This window comes from Parus major, chromosome 15 (assembly GCF_001522545.3).
Source record: "Parus major isolate Abel chromosome 15, Parus_major1.1, whole genome shotgun sequence".
Lineage (NCBI taxonomy): Eukaryota > Metazoa > Chordata > Aves > Passeriformes > Paridae > Parus > Parus major.
The window spans coordinates 11,068,549-11,082,522 of record NC_031784.1 but is presented as its reverse complement, the minus strand read 5'-3'; the positions used below and the strand labels follow the sequence as shown (position 1 = coordinate 11,082,522).

The window sequence follows — 13,974 nt, the reverse complement described above, 5'->3', positions numbered from 1 at the left end:
CTCTCGATCATGTGGAGTGGCTGCAGGAACAAGACCTGTCACATGTAAATTTTACACGACGCTTCAATGTCTGCTAAGGAAGGGTAAGGCCCTCACATGCGAGTCAAGTGTGTGTGTGCATGTACAGATCGAGAACTGCATCTTATTTTTGAGCTGGAAGGAGGAGAAAGCAATGTACCTTGCATATGGAAGCAGCAAGACAGCTGGTGGTTTTCTCTACCCTCCCTCCCCCGGGGGATGCCAGGCCATGGATGTTAACCAGCCTCCAAGAAACTTCTGTCTCTCCCACAGATGAGCTTTATCCCCATAGCAGACAGCGCCTTTAAGTCTTTAGGAGATGAATTAACTGCAGTCCACTTTTAATCTTTTAGGTGTGTCAAACCCAGATCATTAAACATCTAAAAAAGAAGATCAGAGTTCTTTAATCTGCCCATATATTCCATCAAGAGTTCATGCAGAGACTAGAGGACAGGTCTGATCTGTTTGTAGCAGTTACTGGGACATGTTGCATTTGCTCTCATTGGCATTTGTGGGGACAGATTAAACACCCAGGCAGATCTAATGTCCATGCAGAAGAGGTTCCTTCATCCACCCCTAATGTCAAAGCAGGGGCTACTGAGGCCATTCTCCACCTCAGGGAAACCTGAGGCATCCTCCCACAGGACAGAAGGAGCTGCTCACTACAGCTACTGAGAGTCATTAGAAAAATCCAGGAAGCTAACCTGATTATCCAGCAGAGTCCAGACAAGACTGCTCTGTAGCATGCAAATTCCGAGGATCTCCCTTCTGCCAGCACAACTTCCCTGCTGCTCATCTTTACTCCCGACAGCTCTGGCCGGCAGCCCCGGTGTGCTGCACGCTGAGGAATCACACACACCTCACAGCCAGCCTGGCCACAGCACGGCAGGCAGCAGGGCAGGAGCTGCAGAGGTGTAAATTCCCATCTCTCCAAGACATCTGACACTCTGAGCAGTTTCAATCCAGCTGAAATACTGGGAGGGAAGCACAACCACTGCACACCACAAACCAGACAGGGGAGTCCAACCGATAACAACGGCTGTGATTAGGAAGAGAACAGGTTACACCTTGAGAAGATGTGGCCTTTCAAATACAGGGTGTCTCCACAGCCATTTGTAAATTTTAGGATATAGTACAAGCAGTGGGGTGTGACTAACATTAGGAGATGAAGTCACACCCACTGCAGAAGGCAAGACTCGAGTGTGTCCCTGTGATAGCTGACAGTGCCTATGTCCCAGTGGCTCCTGCACGTCCTCCCAGACACTTACATGGTTTAATTTCTCCTGCCCAGAGCCCAAAACAGCAAACACACACATACACGAATGAGGAATGTTTCCAGCATGAATGGCTGCAAATATCTTCCCAAGAGGCATAGACAGAGAAATCTGGTCAAGGCTGAATGACACAGGTACCAGCCACTGAGGGAAGAGTGTGAATACTCAGCACAGGCCAGGCCCAAGCAGTGAAACTCCTGTTACCTTTTTTCTTTTTTTTTTTTTTCACTGTTCCTCCCGTTTACCACTGAGTAATAATGGCACAACATTACACCCCATAACATGGATTAATACCTCAGGGTCCTGCCTTAGAGAGAAGAGCAAATGAATCTCTTTCCTTACAGCATCTGTGTATTTAGATTCCTCTGCTGATCTATGTTTTCTCAGGCAGGATGGAAAGGTTTCCATGTTCAGTTCATATTGGCAGTCAGGCCACTGGATGTCCTTGGAAAGGAAATCCCAAAGCACACTGGAACACCTTTGTAGTTTTTTTTTCCACTCCTTGCTCAGGTTTGTGCACCATGTCCTCATTTACTGCAAGTCTAACAGGCAGAAAGCAAATTTTATGCCTGGTTGTTCACATGTAGAGGCTTTTCAGCACAGAGATACATGGACAGGCAGCTACACTCACAAGTACCTGTGGTTTTGTGCCAAAGGCATCAGGAGCTTTAGCACTGACTAGATCAGAGGTGCAAACTGACTGAAAGAGAGCAAAAGTTTCTATGAAAAATAAGGTAAAAAACACCAAGAGCAAAACTGAACAAGTAAACAACCACGAACCATGCACAGCTGTAAGGAGAAGTACCTGGAAAATACCTAAAGTATATCCTAACAAAAGCAGGGCCTTCATTATGAGTGCTGAAGTTTTAGGATTCAAGCAGTTTCCCCTGTGTAGGTTCCCATCTATGTCTACCCACTGTCCCCTAAATCACATTTGCAAGGACCATGACACAGAAGGAGCTGGCTAAGCTAAAAATAACTGGAAAGAGTGTTATTTGATAAGCCCCAGCAATTCCTATCCCATTTCACTGATGTCTCCACACAATGCAGCAGTGTAAGAGCACAGAGGTGGGATGCAGCAAATGTGACTGCTCAGGTCAGCACTACTGCTGTGCTCAAACTACAGCCCTCATTTCAGTGCTAAAAAAAACAACATCAGTAACAAAGGCCAAATGGAAACTGCATGTACTGACTGCACTGGGAGGGCTGCTGCTCTCACACCCAGGTGGCTCTGTCATCTGCCAGGTGAATGGAAGAAAATTCCAACCCTGACCAGCATACTATTTACTATTATGCTCTTCACAGTTGTCTCTGAGTTTTGCAGCCGCTTCAAACAACATTTGGCAACCCGAATCTCCAGAGAAGTAGATGATAAAATTAATTGAAACAAAATAGAGCAATTCTCAGCCCACGATCTCTTAAAACCCCTCCCCAGTTCCATATACACCTTTTCCTGTATTTAACTAGAGCAGACCAACAGTCCTGGCATGTGGAGAGGAAAGGGCCTGTTCAAACAAGAGTTTAACTAAACTGACAGTTCTGTGAGAAGGGAAGGGAGGGTCAGCCCTAGGCAGTGGGGGGTATTAAAGTCTATTTGAAAGAAACAGTAAAATGTCTGATAAGAACACTGTTCTGTTTCTAGATCTTCAACCTCTTTCAGGATGAGTTGCTTTTGCTTTACTTTTTTGCAATATTGTTTTGTTTCCTCACTAGTGCAGCTGGGACACTAAGAAGCCAATAAAGGTAGCTGCCCTCTTCCTGTTTACACTGTAAATCCACCCATTGACATCTTACTCCTAACTGTGAAAAATAAGCTATTGATTTACTATCTTGGCCTAGAAAAAGCAACCCAAGCTAAATGCCTTGCTAGGCAGATGGTTCTGCCTACACCACTGACAACCCTTTCTGAACACAGCTGCTGCCCGAGCTCAGTGTCTTCCTGTCATCCCACTGGAGGAGAAAAAACACTTTTGTGCCATTCATAATCATGGCAAGGTAGTTATAGGAACTTCTTTGAATTAAAGATGCTGAAGGTGGAACACAGCTTCCTACCAGCATTAATAAACACCAAATTCTCTCCATCTCTTTCCCCTTGAAACTACTGGTTTAAGATGAAGGTCAAGGTCTGCTCTGGGTTAGGAAGTTCTCAGGGGACATACCACACCACCTTTTTCACAAACTGTGTGCTTCTGTGTGGAACCTGCTTTTAGAAGTGGAAGTCCTCCTCTAATTTTTAAGAAGAATAAATTTAGAAAAACACGATTCAAGGACAAGCAGCACAGTTGTGCCCGAGTTCTCTGAGAGGCTGAAAACCAGATGAGAGGAAAGACCTCTCAGTCTGAGCTCATGGTGTACTTCATCAGACACCAACAATGCTGGTTTACACTTCAGCATCATTGACTGATTCATTGCTGTTCAGATTTTATTAAACATGGGATAAGAGGGAGCTTATTTTGGTAACACAGATGTGTTACACCACCACTTCATTAAGCCCTGCCATCCCACAGCATGAATGAGCCAACAAGGGATTTTGAAGCCACGCCAAGGGGAAGCACTAAAATGCCAATGAATTTCAGCCAGAGGAAAACAGGACCACATCAGTCCCAACTACAACAAAACAACCTGTGTAGATGATGGTGTCCCCCAGGAGCTGTGTTCTGTCCCCAGACTTGTAGATACAAGGCAGAGCTCCTGCTCAGACAGCAGCTCCCAAAGCAGACCAAGTGTTCTCATGCCCAGCAAGTCACAAAGCAGCTCCACTCAGTAACTTTGCACCAAGGCCAAGAACTGAGCTCTTGCAGCTCCCCAGGATTTCAAGGGGAGTTTGGCTACGCAGGGACACACAGAGCCAGGCAGGACCGAGCCTGGCTGCCTGAACAGACAGCTGTGACTGCCACACACACACACACACACACACCCCCACACACACCCTCACCATTCTTCAAGGGCACCCAGAAGCTGCAATTCAGTTCAGCTGCTGCAGGAGAGGGCAAAGCAGGAGAAGGACTTACCTGTGGTGAAAACAGCTCTGTCCTCTGCGGGCCCCAGAGCAGCCTCTGCACTATTGCTGTACTGCGGGTGATGGAGCCAAGGATTGCCCACAGTGAGGACTCAGCCCCAGGCAAGTCACAAAATAAACAGAGTTTCAGGGCAGTGTGTCTCCACACCCCACATCCCTGCACAAGACCTCTTTCCCTTGAGGTGAAAAAAGCTGGTTAAGGAAACACTCTGGATACAGAGTTAAAAACCACAAAATATATACACCAAGTGTCTGTACATAAACACACACACACACACATATATATCCATATACACCCCACAGAACAAGACTGATCAGTTGTCCCAGCTATCTGTGAGCAGGATTTTGTCTGCCAAAACACAGGCTGAACCCAAGGAATCCCCAGCAGACTCCTACTGAGCAGTCTGCACAGCAGGGTAAGATTTTAAAAGATTAAGCATGGACAGTCACATACAGAGCAGACACAGCCAATGATGATGCTCACTGCTGTTAACACTTTCATTTCCAAATCCCACTGCTTAATAAAAACAGGTGAAGAGTCTGAGCAGCTATTCCAGAGCATAACAGAAGCAGAGAATTCTCACGGGAGCTAGTTTAAAGTAAGAAAACTTTAAAACCAATACAGCAGCAAAAGAAACGCTTTCTCCATATGGTTTTGGAATTACTTTCTCCTTTTATTTCCAGTGGCACACCCCTCCCAAAAGAGCCAGACAACTATCCTTCAAGCTGAAGCACCAAAATTCCAGGAGTGATAATCACGGTAGTCTGACACTGGCACTTAAGGCCTGCTTCTGATTTCAAGCCTGAAAAAAAAAAAATCAATTATTTACCAGAATTACGACCTACTTAGCAGATAATAGCCTGGGATCTCCCCCCTCCCCCCTTTAGAAGCAACATTTTGCTACAGAACAAAGCAGGAAAAAAGGAAAGTATGTGGGAGTAGCAGGAACAGGGGCTGTTTTCAGGAGCTCTCAAGCCCCACCGCACCCACATCAGTGCCCGGGCAGCTCCCCGAGGGTGGCTGGGGATGGGTCCCTTGTGCCAGGGACCCCAAATCCCAGCCCTGGCTTTGGCTGAGCACTGCAGTGAGCTAGCCTGGCACTGGCACCGCATCAGCGCCTTGGAAACCCTGCCTGTGACATGTTCTGCATCAACTGATGCTGCAATCGGTACTGTGAGAGGAGAACAGCTCTGCAAACACAGGAGCACCAAGACAAGCTCTATGGAGGGCAACCTATCACTATGAAGAGAAAAGCTTCAAATATTTGAGATAAGAGCCAAAATCTTCAAGACACCAAGCTTCCAAAACCCTTTATGTCAGGCAAGAAGTAACAGAACTTGGTGCCAACACAAATACACAAATGGTCTTGGCAGCTTAACCAGACACCTTAGAAAGAATATAGAATATAGACCTAATATTAGAATATAGACCTAAAGGACTCTTTGGCTTCATTCAATTCAAATTAACAGAGGTGGAGATAAAGAAATTCACAGCAGAAGGTACTTTAACCCCACCTACCCCCAAGGAACTGATTTAGAAATTATGTCAACCTAAATTCCTTATATAGTCCAGAGGCATGTCCGGAAGCAAACAAAAATCTTAGATGGGATAAACTGCTTACTGGAAGGGGATCAATCACTTGTCCACAGAAGAAATCCTCACAGTTATGCTGCCCCTGTCAGAGGGAGAGGATCCAGACTATGGTTTCTGACTTGACTGGACCATTTTGAAAGGGAAAAAGATTAGCCAGGCCCAGATACTTGCTCTGAACTGAGTAAATTGTATATACAGCTAATTTCTGTGCCAGTAAGGGAGCACACGCCCAGAAGGATGGCTGCACTTCTCCATGCAGCACAGCTGCCTCAAATCTTCATTCCTTTTAAAGGAAACGTATTTATTTATTTTCATCTCTTGCCTTTCATCTCATGTTTGCAGACAGTCAAATATTTTGAGTGAAAACTTCAGAGAAAAGCCTAACCATCTTTAAATGGAATACACGTACAACCAGAAGCAAGTAAAACACAACAGGGGAAAAGAATGGAACACTTGTACATCAGCACTATATTTAGATACTGTTTTACTGGGACTGTTACAGAAACTTGGAAGACGTGTTGTGTTGATGCTTGGTCCAGCCCTAAAAAGCTTCAAGCAATTTACCACAGCCCTGAAATAGAAATTCTGACGTTTCAGACTGCAAGCTGCACAGAGCAGATACTGTTCAACAGCACAGTCACTGTTTTCTACAAAACCTCTGCACGCCGCTACGTTTCCTGCATTAATGCTTCCTTTAATTTTCAGCAGCAATTTTAAACAACAACTACACTGTCTGACAGACTCACACACTTTGATAGGTTGGAAATACTGAAGAATTCATAGGATAAGACAAGATTCCTGTCAATATTACTACAGCAGAAAGACAGAAACACTACTTCTAAGTTGCCATATGGGACTGGCCAGCCAATTATTTCAAGCACAGCATCCACTCACATAAAGCAGAAAGTTTGATCCTGCCCCAAGAAGAGGGTTTGACAGTCCCCAAAAAAGAAACCTTAACCTGGGGATTTGTTTTACTTCCTCAGAGTGGGGCATGCCCCAGTCCAGATTTTATATAGTTCATAAAAGGTACCCACGCAGCTCAGTGGGCACATATTTCACTACAAAAGCTGCATGTGGCAATGGAAACCCCATCCAGGACATCACTACCATAAAACAACAATCACCACCTTCAAGGGGCTCCTTTTCTGTCCCAAATACTAACTTCTCCTTCTAAACCCCAAAACATTAACAGTAAAAAAGAAGGAATCTTGGGAAGGTAAGTTAAAATGGGGAATTTCTGGGACCACACTGGTACCTCACAAGCCCAAGTAACTCATGAAAATAAGACTTAGACTGAAGCTATTTGAGCAAATTTTAGCCTAGATCCTTGGCCAAGAAGCTTTCAATCAAATAAGCGTAGACTATAAAAACAGCAGGTGTTAAAGATGCCACAGAGAATGACATCAAGTTGTAATGGAAGAAACACAGTTCACACAAAAGAGATGACAAATATCCTCGGGCACTTTCTTCCTGTTAATAATCACAACCGTTTAAGTTGTTAGTTTCACATCAGCAGCCCAGGGCTTGGGGACCACAAGTGGCTACACACAGCAGGAGCTGCAGGAAGTGAAGCAAGCCTCTATGTCTCTTCTATCCTAAAATAAAAATGGGCTGGACCTCAGTACTTTATAAAGGCAAAGCTGTCTTCTAACAGCAGCCTGATAGAGATGAAAGACGATGGAATAGCTTCATTTTTGTTTAAGGGTTTGTTTTTAACAGATGGGAACGAAGAGAAGAGAAACAAAACAAGCATAACTCACTCTAACTGCATATTACTCCTGAATGTAACAGCTCAGGAAAAAATGGAAAGTTTCATAATCACCTGCACTGCTGATCCATGTGTATTAATTAACCTAAACACAAATTTTTCAAGAAGCTGAAGGCCAAACTCAGTGAGCAAGGTGAGGATTTCCCAGGTAAAACCAACGTGCCCTTGCGCCCAGCCACTGCGTCTCAAAGGTTACAGCACTCGATCCTCAGTTGTGTGCCAAGCACATGGGTCTCTTGCCTTTGGTTATTACATCCCTCTTCAGCAGGAGCACAAGGATCCTCACACTGTTCAGCTGTTACAAGGCAGCTCTCCAGCACCTATGAACAGCACCTGATGCTGACAAATGGGAAGGGAACAAGAAGAGCAAAACCAAAAAGCACAGCCGAGCCTTATCAAAGGGTGGTGCTGCAATGGCCTGGACATCACATAACCTGCATGTTACCCCAAGGACTTGGGTCCTTAGTCACTGTCCTGTTCTCTACTAATCATGGCAGGACCTTCAACTGCCAGGTCCCTCTTCTCAAGCCTGGAGATTTAGTCTGGGACTAAACCTGACATTACCTTGAAGTCATGCACACCCTGCTCTGCCTCGGAGAGGTACAAAGGGTCACAGGAACAAAGGCAGTGAGAGCCTCAGGATCCAAAGTGCTCACACAAGGGACTATTTTAATTGAGTACCACAAACTATCCCTGCTGCTGTTGAGTCTTGCTTAGGAGGATTTGAGCCTAACATGTGATTCCTCCTTTCAGGGCTGCCTCCCTCTCCTCCCAGGGAAGGGTGAGCACTGCCTGACAGATCCCTAGCAAAGAGCAGCCACTATTCCCTTTCTGTAACTGCTTCTTGGAAACCAAGGTTCCCATGGGACCTGGCAAAAAGCCAAGGGTGAAATGTAAAATTTAGTAACACTGGGCTCTGCAGCACAACACTCACAACACACAGACTTTTCTAAAGGGATTACTGGCTATCAGCCACTCTCAGAGGGGGCTCTACATGAGGCTGGCCCTTGTCCTAGCAGGAGAGATGGCACAGACAGGAGGGAACACAGCCACAACAGCCCAGCTCACTAGGGATGAAGGGCAATGCAGCAGGAGGGCCTTGTCAAATGACAGAATTAACTCTACAGCTACCAAGAGTGCACCTGAAGGGTCTTAACCCTAGAGCAGCCCTCAAACACAGCAGCTTAGGCCCTGCTCCCACACTCCAGAGCAGGCAAATGGCACAGGTGGAACCCTGCAGGGCTTGGCATCCCAAGCACAGCTTCACAAGGACACAAGGGATCGATGCTGCTCTTCACCAGGTGTGATAACAAGCAGCAGATCCCACTGTCCCATGGAAGGAGAGGCAATTCCATCCTGTAACTGGGAATGTGGAGAGACAGGCACGAGGCGGCATTAGGCAGGCTCGTGCCTTCCAAGGACATGAATCCACTCCTCAGCTAAAACTTGGGATGAACACTGCAACATGAGCTTTCCTCTGGATGTACAACTTCTTATTCAAACCCAAACTCACCTTTCAGGCATATGAACAGTCCAGGATTAAAATATCCCTTTCTACCAGTAACAGTACTTTCTCTCTAACCTGCCCTCTGGAGATGACAAGTTTGCCTCTCCTCACTGCTTCTCTCTGAACAGAATGTAAAGCTTTTTCTTGCCTTCCAAAAAGCTGGGACTCCTCTTGCTTAGCCCACAACGTTGGAAAAGGCTGGAAAAGTATTTGGATGTGAACATTCCTCTTTCTTTATCCTTGTTTTACAAAAATGCTGGCAAGAACCAGAAGAGGTTACACCCTATTGCTGCAGAGGCCAGGAAACCTGGCTGCCAGCACAGCAGGTTGCCCTATGCAGCTTGGTAAAAAACTCGGAAGAGGAGACATTCAGTGAAGATCCCACCTCCTTCAAATTCTGTTAATAATCTGCTTTTCCTCCTGAATACTGTCCATACATTACAGAAATCCTAAGAATGCCAGTGTAGGTCGTGCACACAGTCCTCCACATCTGGAGCAAGCAAAGGGCCACAAAACTTCAGGCAGCACTCAGTGAGCTCAGCTCTGTGGTTTAGTTCCCAGCCTCAAAACACCACATTCCCATTTTGAACCTACCAAAACCAGCTCAATTAATAGGGCCAAGGAGAAGACATGAATAGAAGCTTTGATGTCAGGAGCTACTCCCTATCTATTTGTTGGATAATTTAAATCTCTCCCTCTCCACTGTCCATGGTTATTGAGTTTGATAAAAGGGAGGGATGAAACCACCTTGGACAAGCCCCTTCTGCTTAGTTCCTTTAAATGGTAACAACAGGTCTAGTCAAACCTATTTCCCTGTTCCCAGTGCTAGTCCTTCCCTCTGTTCTCATGCCAGGTACAAGGAGTATTATACCAATGGCAACCAATGCCAAAACTTTTTCCATTCTTTAAACAGCAGAGCCCACAAACGTGGTCCTACAGAGCTCTCAGTCAGGGATGAAAAGAGCTTGGACATGGAAAAAGAAGTGGCATTTCTGGGGTGTCATTCCTTGCAAGAAACGGAGCACAGACATCCTGCAGTACTGTCCAGAAGAAATGGAAGAAAAGACTGAAGAAAAAGCGGTTTCAAACAGAAACACATTAAACAACTTTCTTCTGCACAAGCAAACAAATCCCAGTAATTTCTGAATGTTCCTTTGGTATTCCATTCAAAGGGTCAGGAATTCCTGGCTACAGAGATTTTTACCCCATTAAAGGAATTGAAACCTTTTTCTCCCTTACCTGGGAACACATTCAGTGTCACCTTCGTAATAGATTATACACGCATGTAAGTTAATGCCTCTCCTGGCAGTGGCTAATTAATGATCCTGGTAACATCAGAATTATATCAAAATTCCACCACAAAGGATAAAACTGATTTACAGGGAAACAGCTTTATGCTGAACTAGAGCTGCAAACCAGGAGGACTAAAGCCTAATTTAGGTACACTTCTGTCTGCAAGGCTAGGAACAAAAATCTCAGCTGAAGAGACATGGAAGGGTAGAAGAGCTGGTGACAAACAGAGAATTCAATCCAAAAAGACCGGATGGCAAAGAGAAGGTGGATTCTCTGAGAATGACAGCTGGAGAAAAGAAGTCCTGGCATGCAGCAAATCCAAGGCAGAAAGCATTTTCCACGCCTCCAGGACTGCTGGAAATTAGAAGTATTCCAGTAACTTAAATTCAATTGCTTGTAACATCACAGCTTTCTGAGCAGAATCAGACTGCCCTGGAAGCTGGCAAAAAATAGCCCTTCTTCCAGTATCACCTGGGCAGTTCATTTTCATGAGACTGGCACCAGGAACTTGTACTTCTCTGGATCTTCTAGATGTACAGAGCCTGGCTAAGAAAAAAAAAAAAGTCAGTGATTCACAACAAGCACTGGAAAAGTGTGTAGGAAACTCTTCTGCAAGGTCTGACAGTGTGGCACCATGGTTACTAAGACAATACACGGCACAAAATCCTGCTGCACACCAAATCCCTTTGTGTCCAGCCATCTGGGACAGCAATTCCCTTCATGTAATAGGGAAAAGCCATGATATTTTAGAAATATGGCTTTTTAAACAACACCCCAAGCCCTTCCATTGTTTTTTAACTTTCTAACATGTATAGATGTAGTGAATTTACTATTTTAGTCATTATTTTCAGGACATGTTACAGAAAGACAACAGCTGAGATCAGGGTCATTTGTTCTGCAGGTGAACAGTCTGACTCCAGGAAGAGACAGATTATCATCCAGCAATGCCTTGACTTTCTCCTTTTTTAAACTGAGATAACATCTACCTATTCTCAGAGCTGTAAAGTAAAAGCTAGAAAAAAAACATATTTGCAGTTTTTTGAGCAAAAGTCACTTCCTACAGGAACTCTTCTTAGGCTTCTCACTTGCACTTTTCATAGCAGGGAGTGTTTGGTAAGTGAATTAGGATAACCCATACAGTTAAGGGCTGACTTACTCAATTGCAAAGAAGAGAAATTCCAAAGCATCACTCAGGAACAGCTTTTTGAGACAAGGAAAACTAGACAGCTTCAAGTTACTATAGAAACAAGCAACACACACTGCCGTACATAACACAAGACTTGCAGAATTACATAAACCTAGGACCCCCAAAATCTTGCATATTATCCTCTCAATGCCCTATTTTGCAGTCAAGCTCTTCTGGATGCAGTACTTTACCCCTTTTTCACCTTTTCTATTACTAATCCTTTAGTCAAAGCTTCTGCAAGGGCATGGAGAAAAATCTGCCTGGTCTCAACTCCATAATCTTTCCAGTTTTTACCCCTCCACATCCCCCTGACAGATGCCAGTCCCAGCAGCTGGTCCTCAGACAAGCTTACACAGTAATTGACTTGACATCTTCGTGAACACTTATGCATTATTATTTTGAGAGCTTACAGGTAGGAAGGTCATTGTATAAGGGCATGCCTCCCACACAACCTACAGCTCTCCTGAAATCATACCCTGGAATACAACATCACATCTGCTGTCACGGGATTGACATGTGAGGAAGGTTAACAAAGACTGAGCCAGCTCCTGAACATATCCTGCACCACCCCTCTGCTCACACCGAGCAGAGCCTCTGCTCTTCCTTCAGCTGAAACCTGCTGTACATGCTTCTCCAGAATGAAACTTCAAAAAACAAGTAAAAATTAATCTGTGGGATGCTGCTCTGACCTCCAGCACACATAACCAGACTGCTGGTGCTGCTCTGGGAGCTCTGCAGTTGCCACACCTGAGCAGAACACAAATGGAGCTTCAGCCACTTGACGCCCGTCCCAAAGTACTTGCTGGGGTTTTTTTGTTTGTTTGTTTTCTCCAATCAATCATCCCCTTTAAGTCAAATTCGGGTTTTCCTGTTGTTAGGAACGGATTCATTGCTTCAGTCTGGCTTCCTCTAGGACACATGGGGAGGAGAGATAAGCTCTCCCTTTCAGTCAGTGCTGACCACAGATAAGCAGAGGGGCTTTATTATTTTCCACCTGGCTTTACGAGCAGAACACAAGCAAGGATAATCTGAAAACCTGACAGGTTGAGGAGCAGAAGAAGCAAATGCTTCTTCAGCAAGTCTAAGCTTGCTAACAAGGTTTAAGCAGCAGGGCACATTACTTTAGGCACAGGAAGTAACCAAATCTTATAATTCTGCAGGACAGAAAATTAGTTCTCCTCCTCCCCCCGAGGAAAACTGAGGGTGAATAGCTGATGTGCATAACCATTCTTTGGAGAGCAACACTTAACTAGCAAAGCTTTTCAAACCAGCCTTTAGCCACATTAACTCCCTTTAACACCAAGGAATCTGAAGACCACAGTCTAACAGATCAGGGAGCTTTGCCATCTCATCCTTTGCAGGGAGGCACAGGTAGCAGCATCTCTTAAAGAGTATCAAAGACATCACTAGCAAAAAAAGAAGAGGTGGAGGGGCATTTAAAATATCCTGTAGTTCCAGTCCTTCAACAAATGCCAGGAAGTGAAGTCCTGCCTTTTATTTTGTCCCAAAATACAATAGTATGATTTAAGAAGGGTGTGTGAAAACTTACTCGGTGCCCCTTAACTGCGCATGCTGCTGCCCACAGGCAAAGAAAATGTACCCCAAGCATCCTGGCACTGTAAAGCCTGGATTTCTTACACCTCAAGCTAGAACAAAACAGATGCACTTTTAATGCATCCCCTGTACCCCCACCCATCCTTATAGATAATGTTTGTCCCCTGGAACAGAAGAAGACAGACAGCATTTGAAGAAATATAGAAGCAGATTAAGTGAATTCCTAAACTCATTTCAACAACTGTGCTTCTCATTTATGCTCATGTGCTGCATTCTGCAATGTTTTTAGCTGTTGCCACATTCCTAAAGACAGCTATCAGCATGGCAATTGCCATTACAAATCTGGAGTTCCATCTTTAGACTTAACATGAAATAAGGTCACAGAAATGAGAAGCAAGAAAACAAGTCTGTACTATCAAACATTTGGAAACTCTTAGTCAAACAGCTGAGACAATGTTTCTGCACTCAAATAATGTCCTCTGTTGATCAAAATGCTGCCCAGCACTTTAAGTAGATTTTCTCTATGCTTCCACTTCCAAGCTGGTTTCTTCTGTTAACTCAAATCCTATGTGGATGCTTGTCAGCCCTGATCTTCAGCACATAGTCTGCACTTCAGAGACATTTCTAAACTGAGCTCCTGAGGTGATCCCTACACATAATGTACTGAAATATTTGCTACAGTGATTTACTACAGCTTAAAAATGTACATGGTCAGGTCTGAGACCATTTCTTCCCCTCGGTGAAAAGTCTGAGATACC

General features: G+C 44.7%; 1 protein-coding gene across 3 annotated transcripts in view; it reads right to left on the bottom strand.

Annotated features, from left to right (window-relative positions):
• Positions 1 to 13,974, bottom strand: part of BCR (BCR activator of RhoGEF and GTPase) — a 97,769-nt gene that overhangs the window by 56,577 nt on the left and 27,218 nt on the right. Inside the window, exon 1 of one of the 3 annotated variants that reach the window (XM_015644037.3) lies at positions 4,304 to 4,462. The exons of the other annotated variants lie outside the window; for them this stretch is intronic. The gene's annotated coding sequence lies outside the window, so the exon portion shown is untranslated. Of the gene's footprint in view, positions 1 to 4,303; positions 4,463 to 13,974 lie in introns of those variants that run through there. 3 annotated transcript variants of the gene reach the window in all.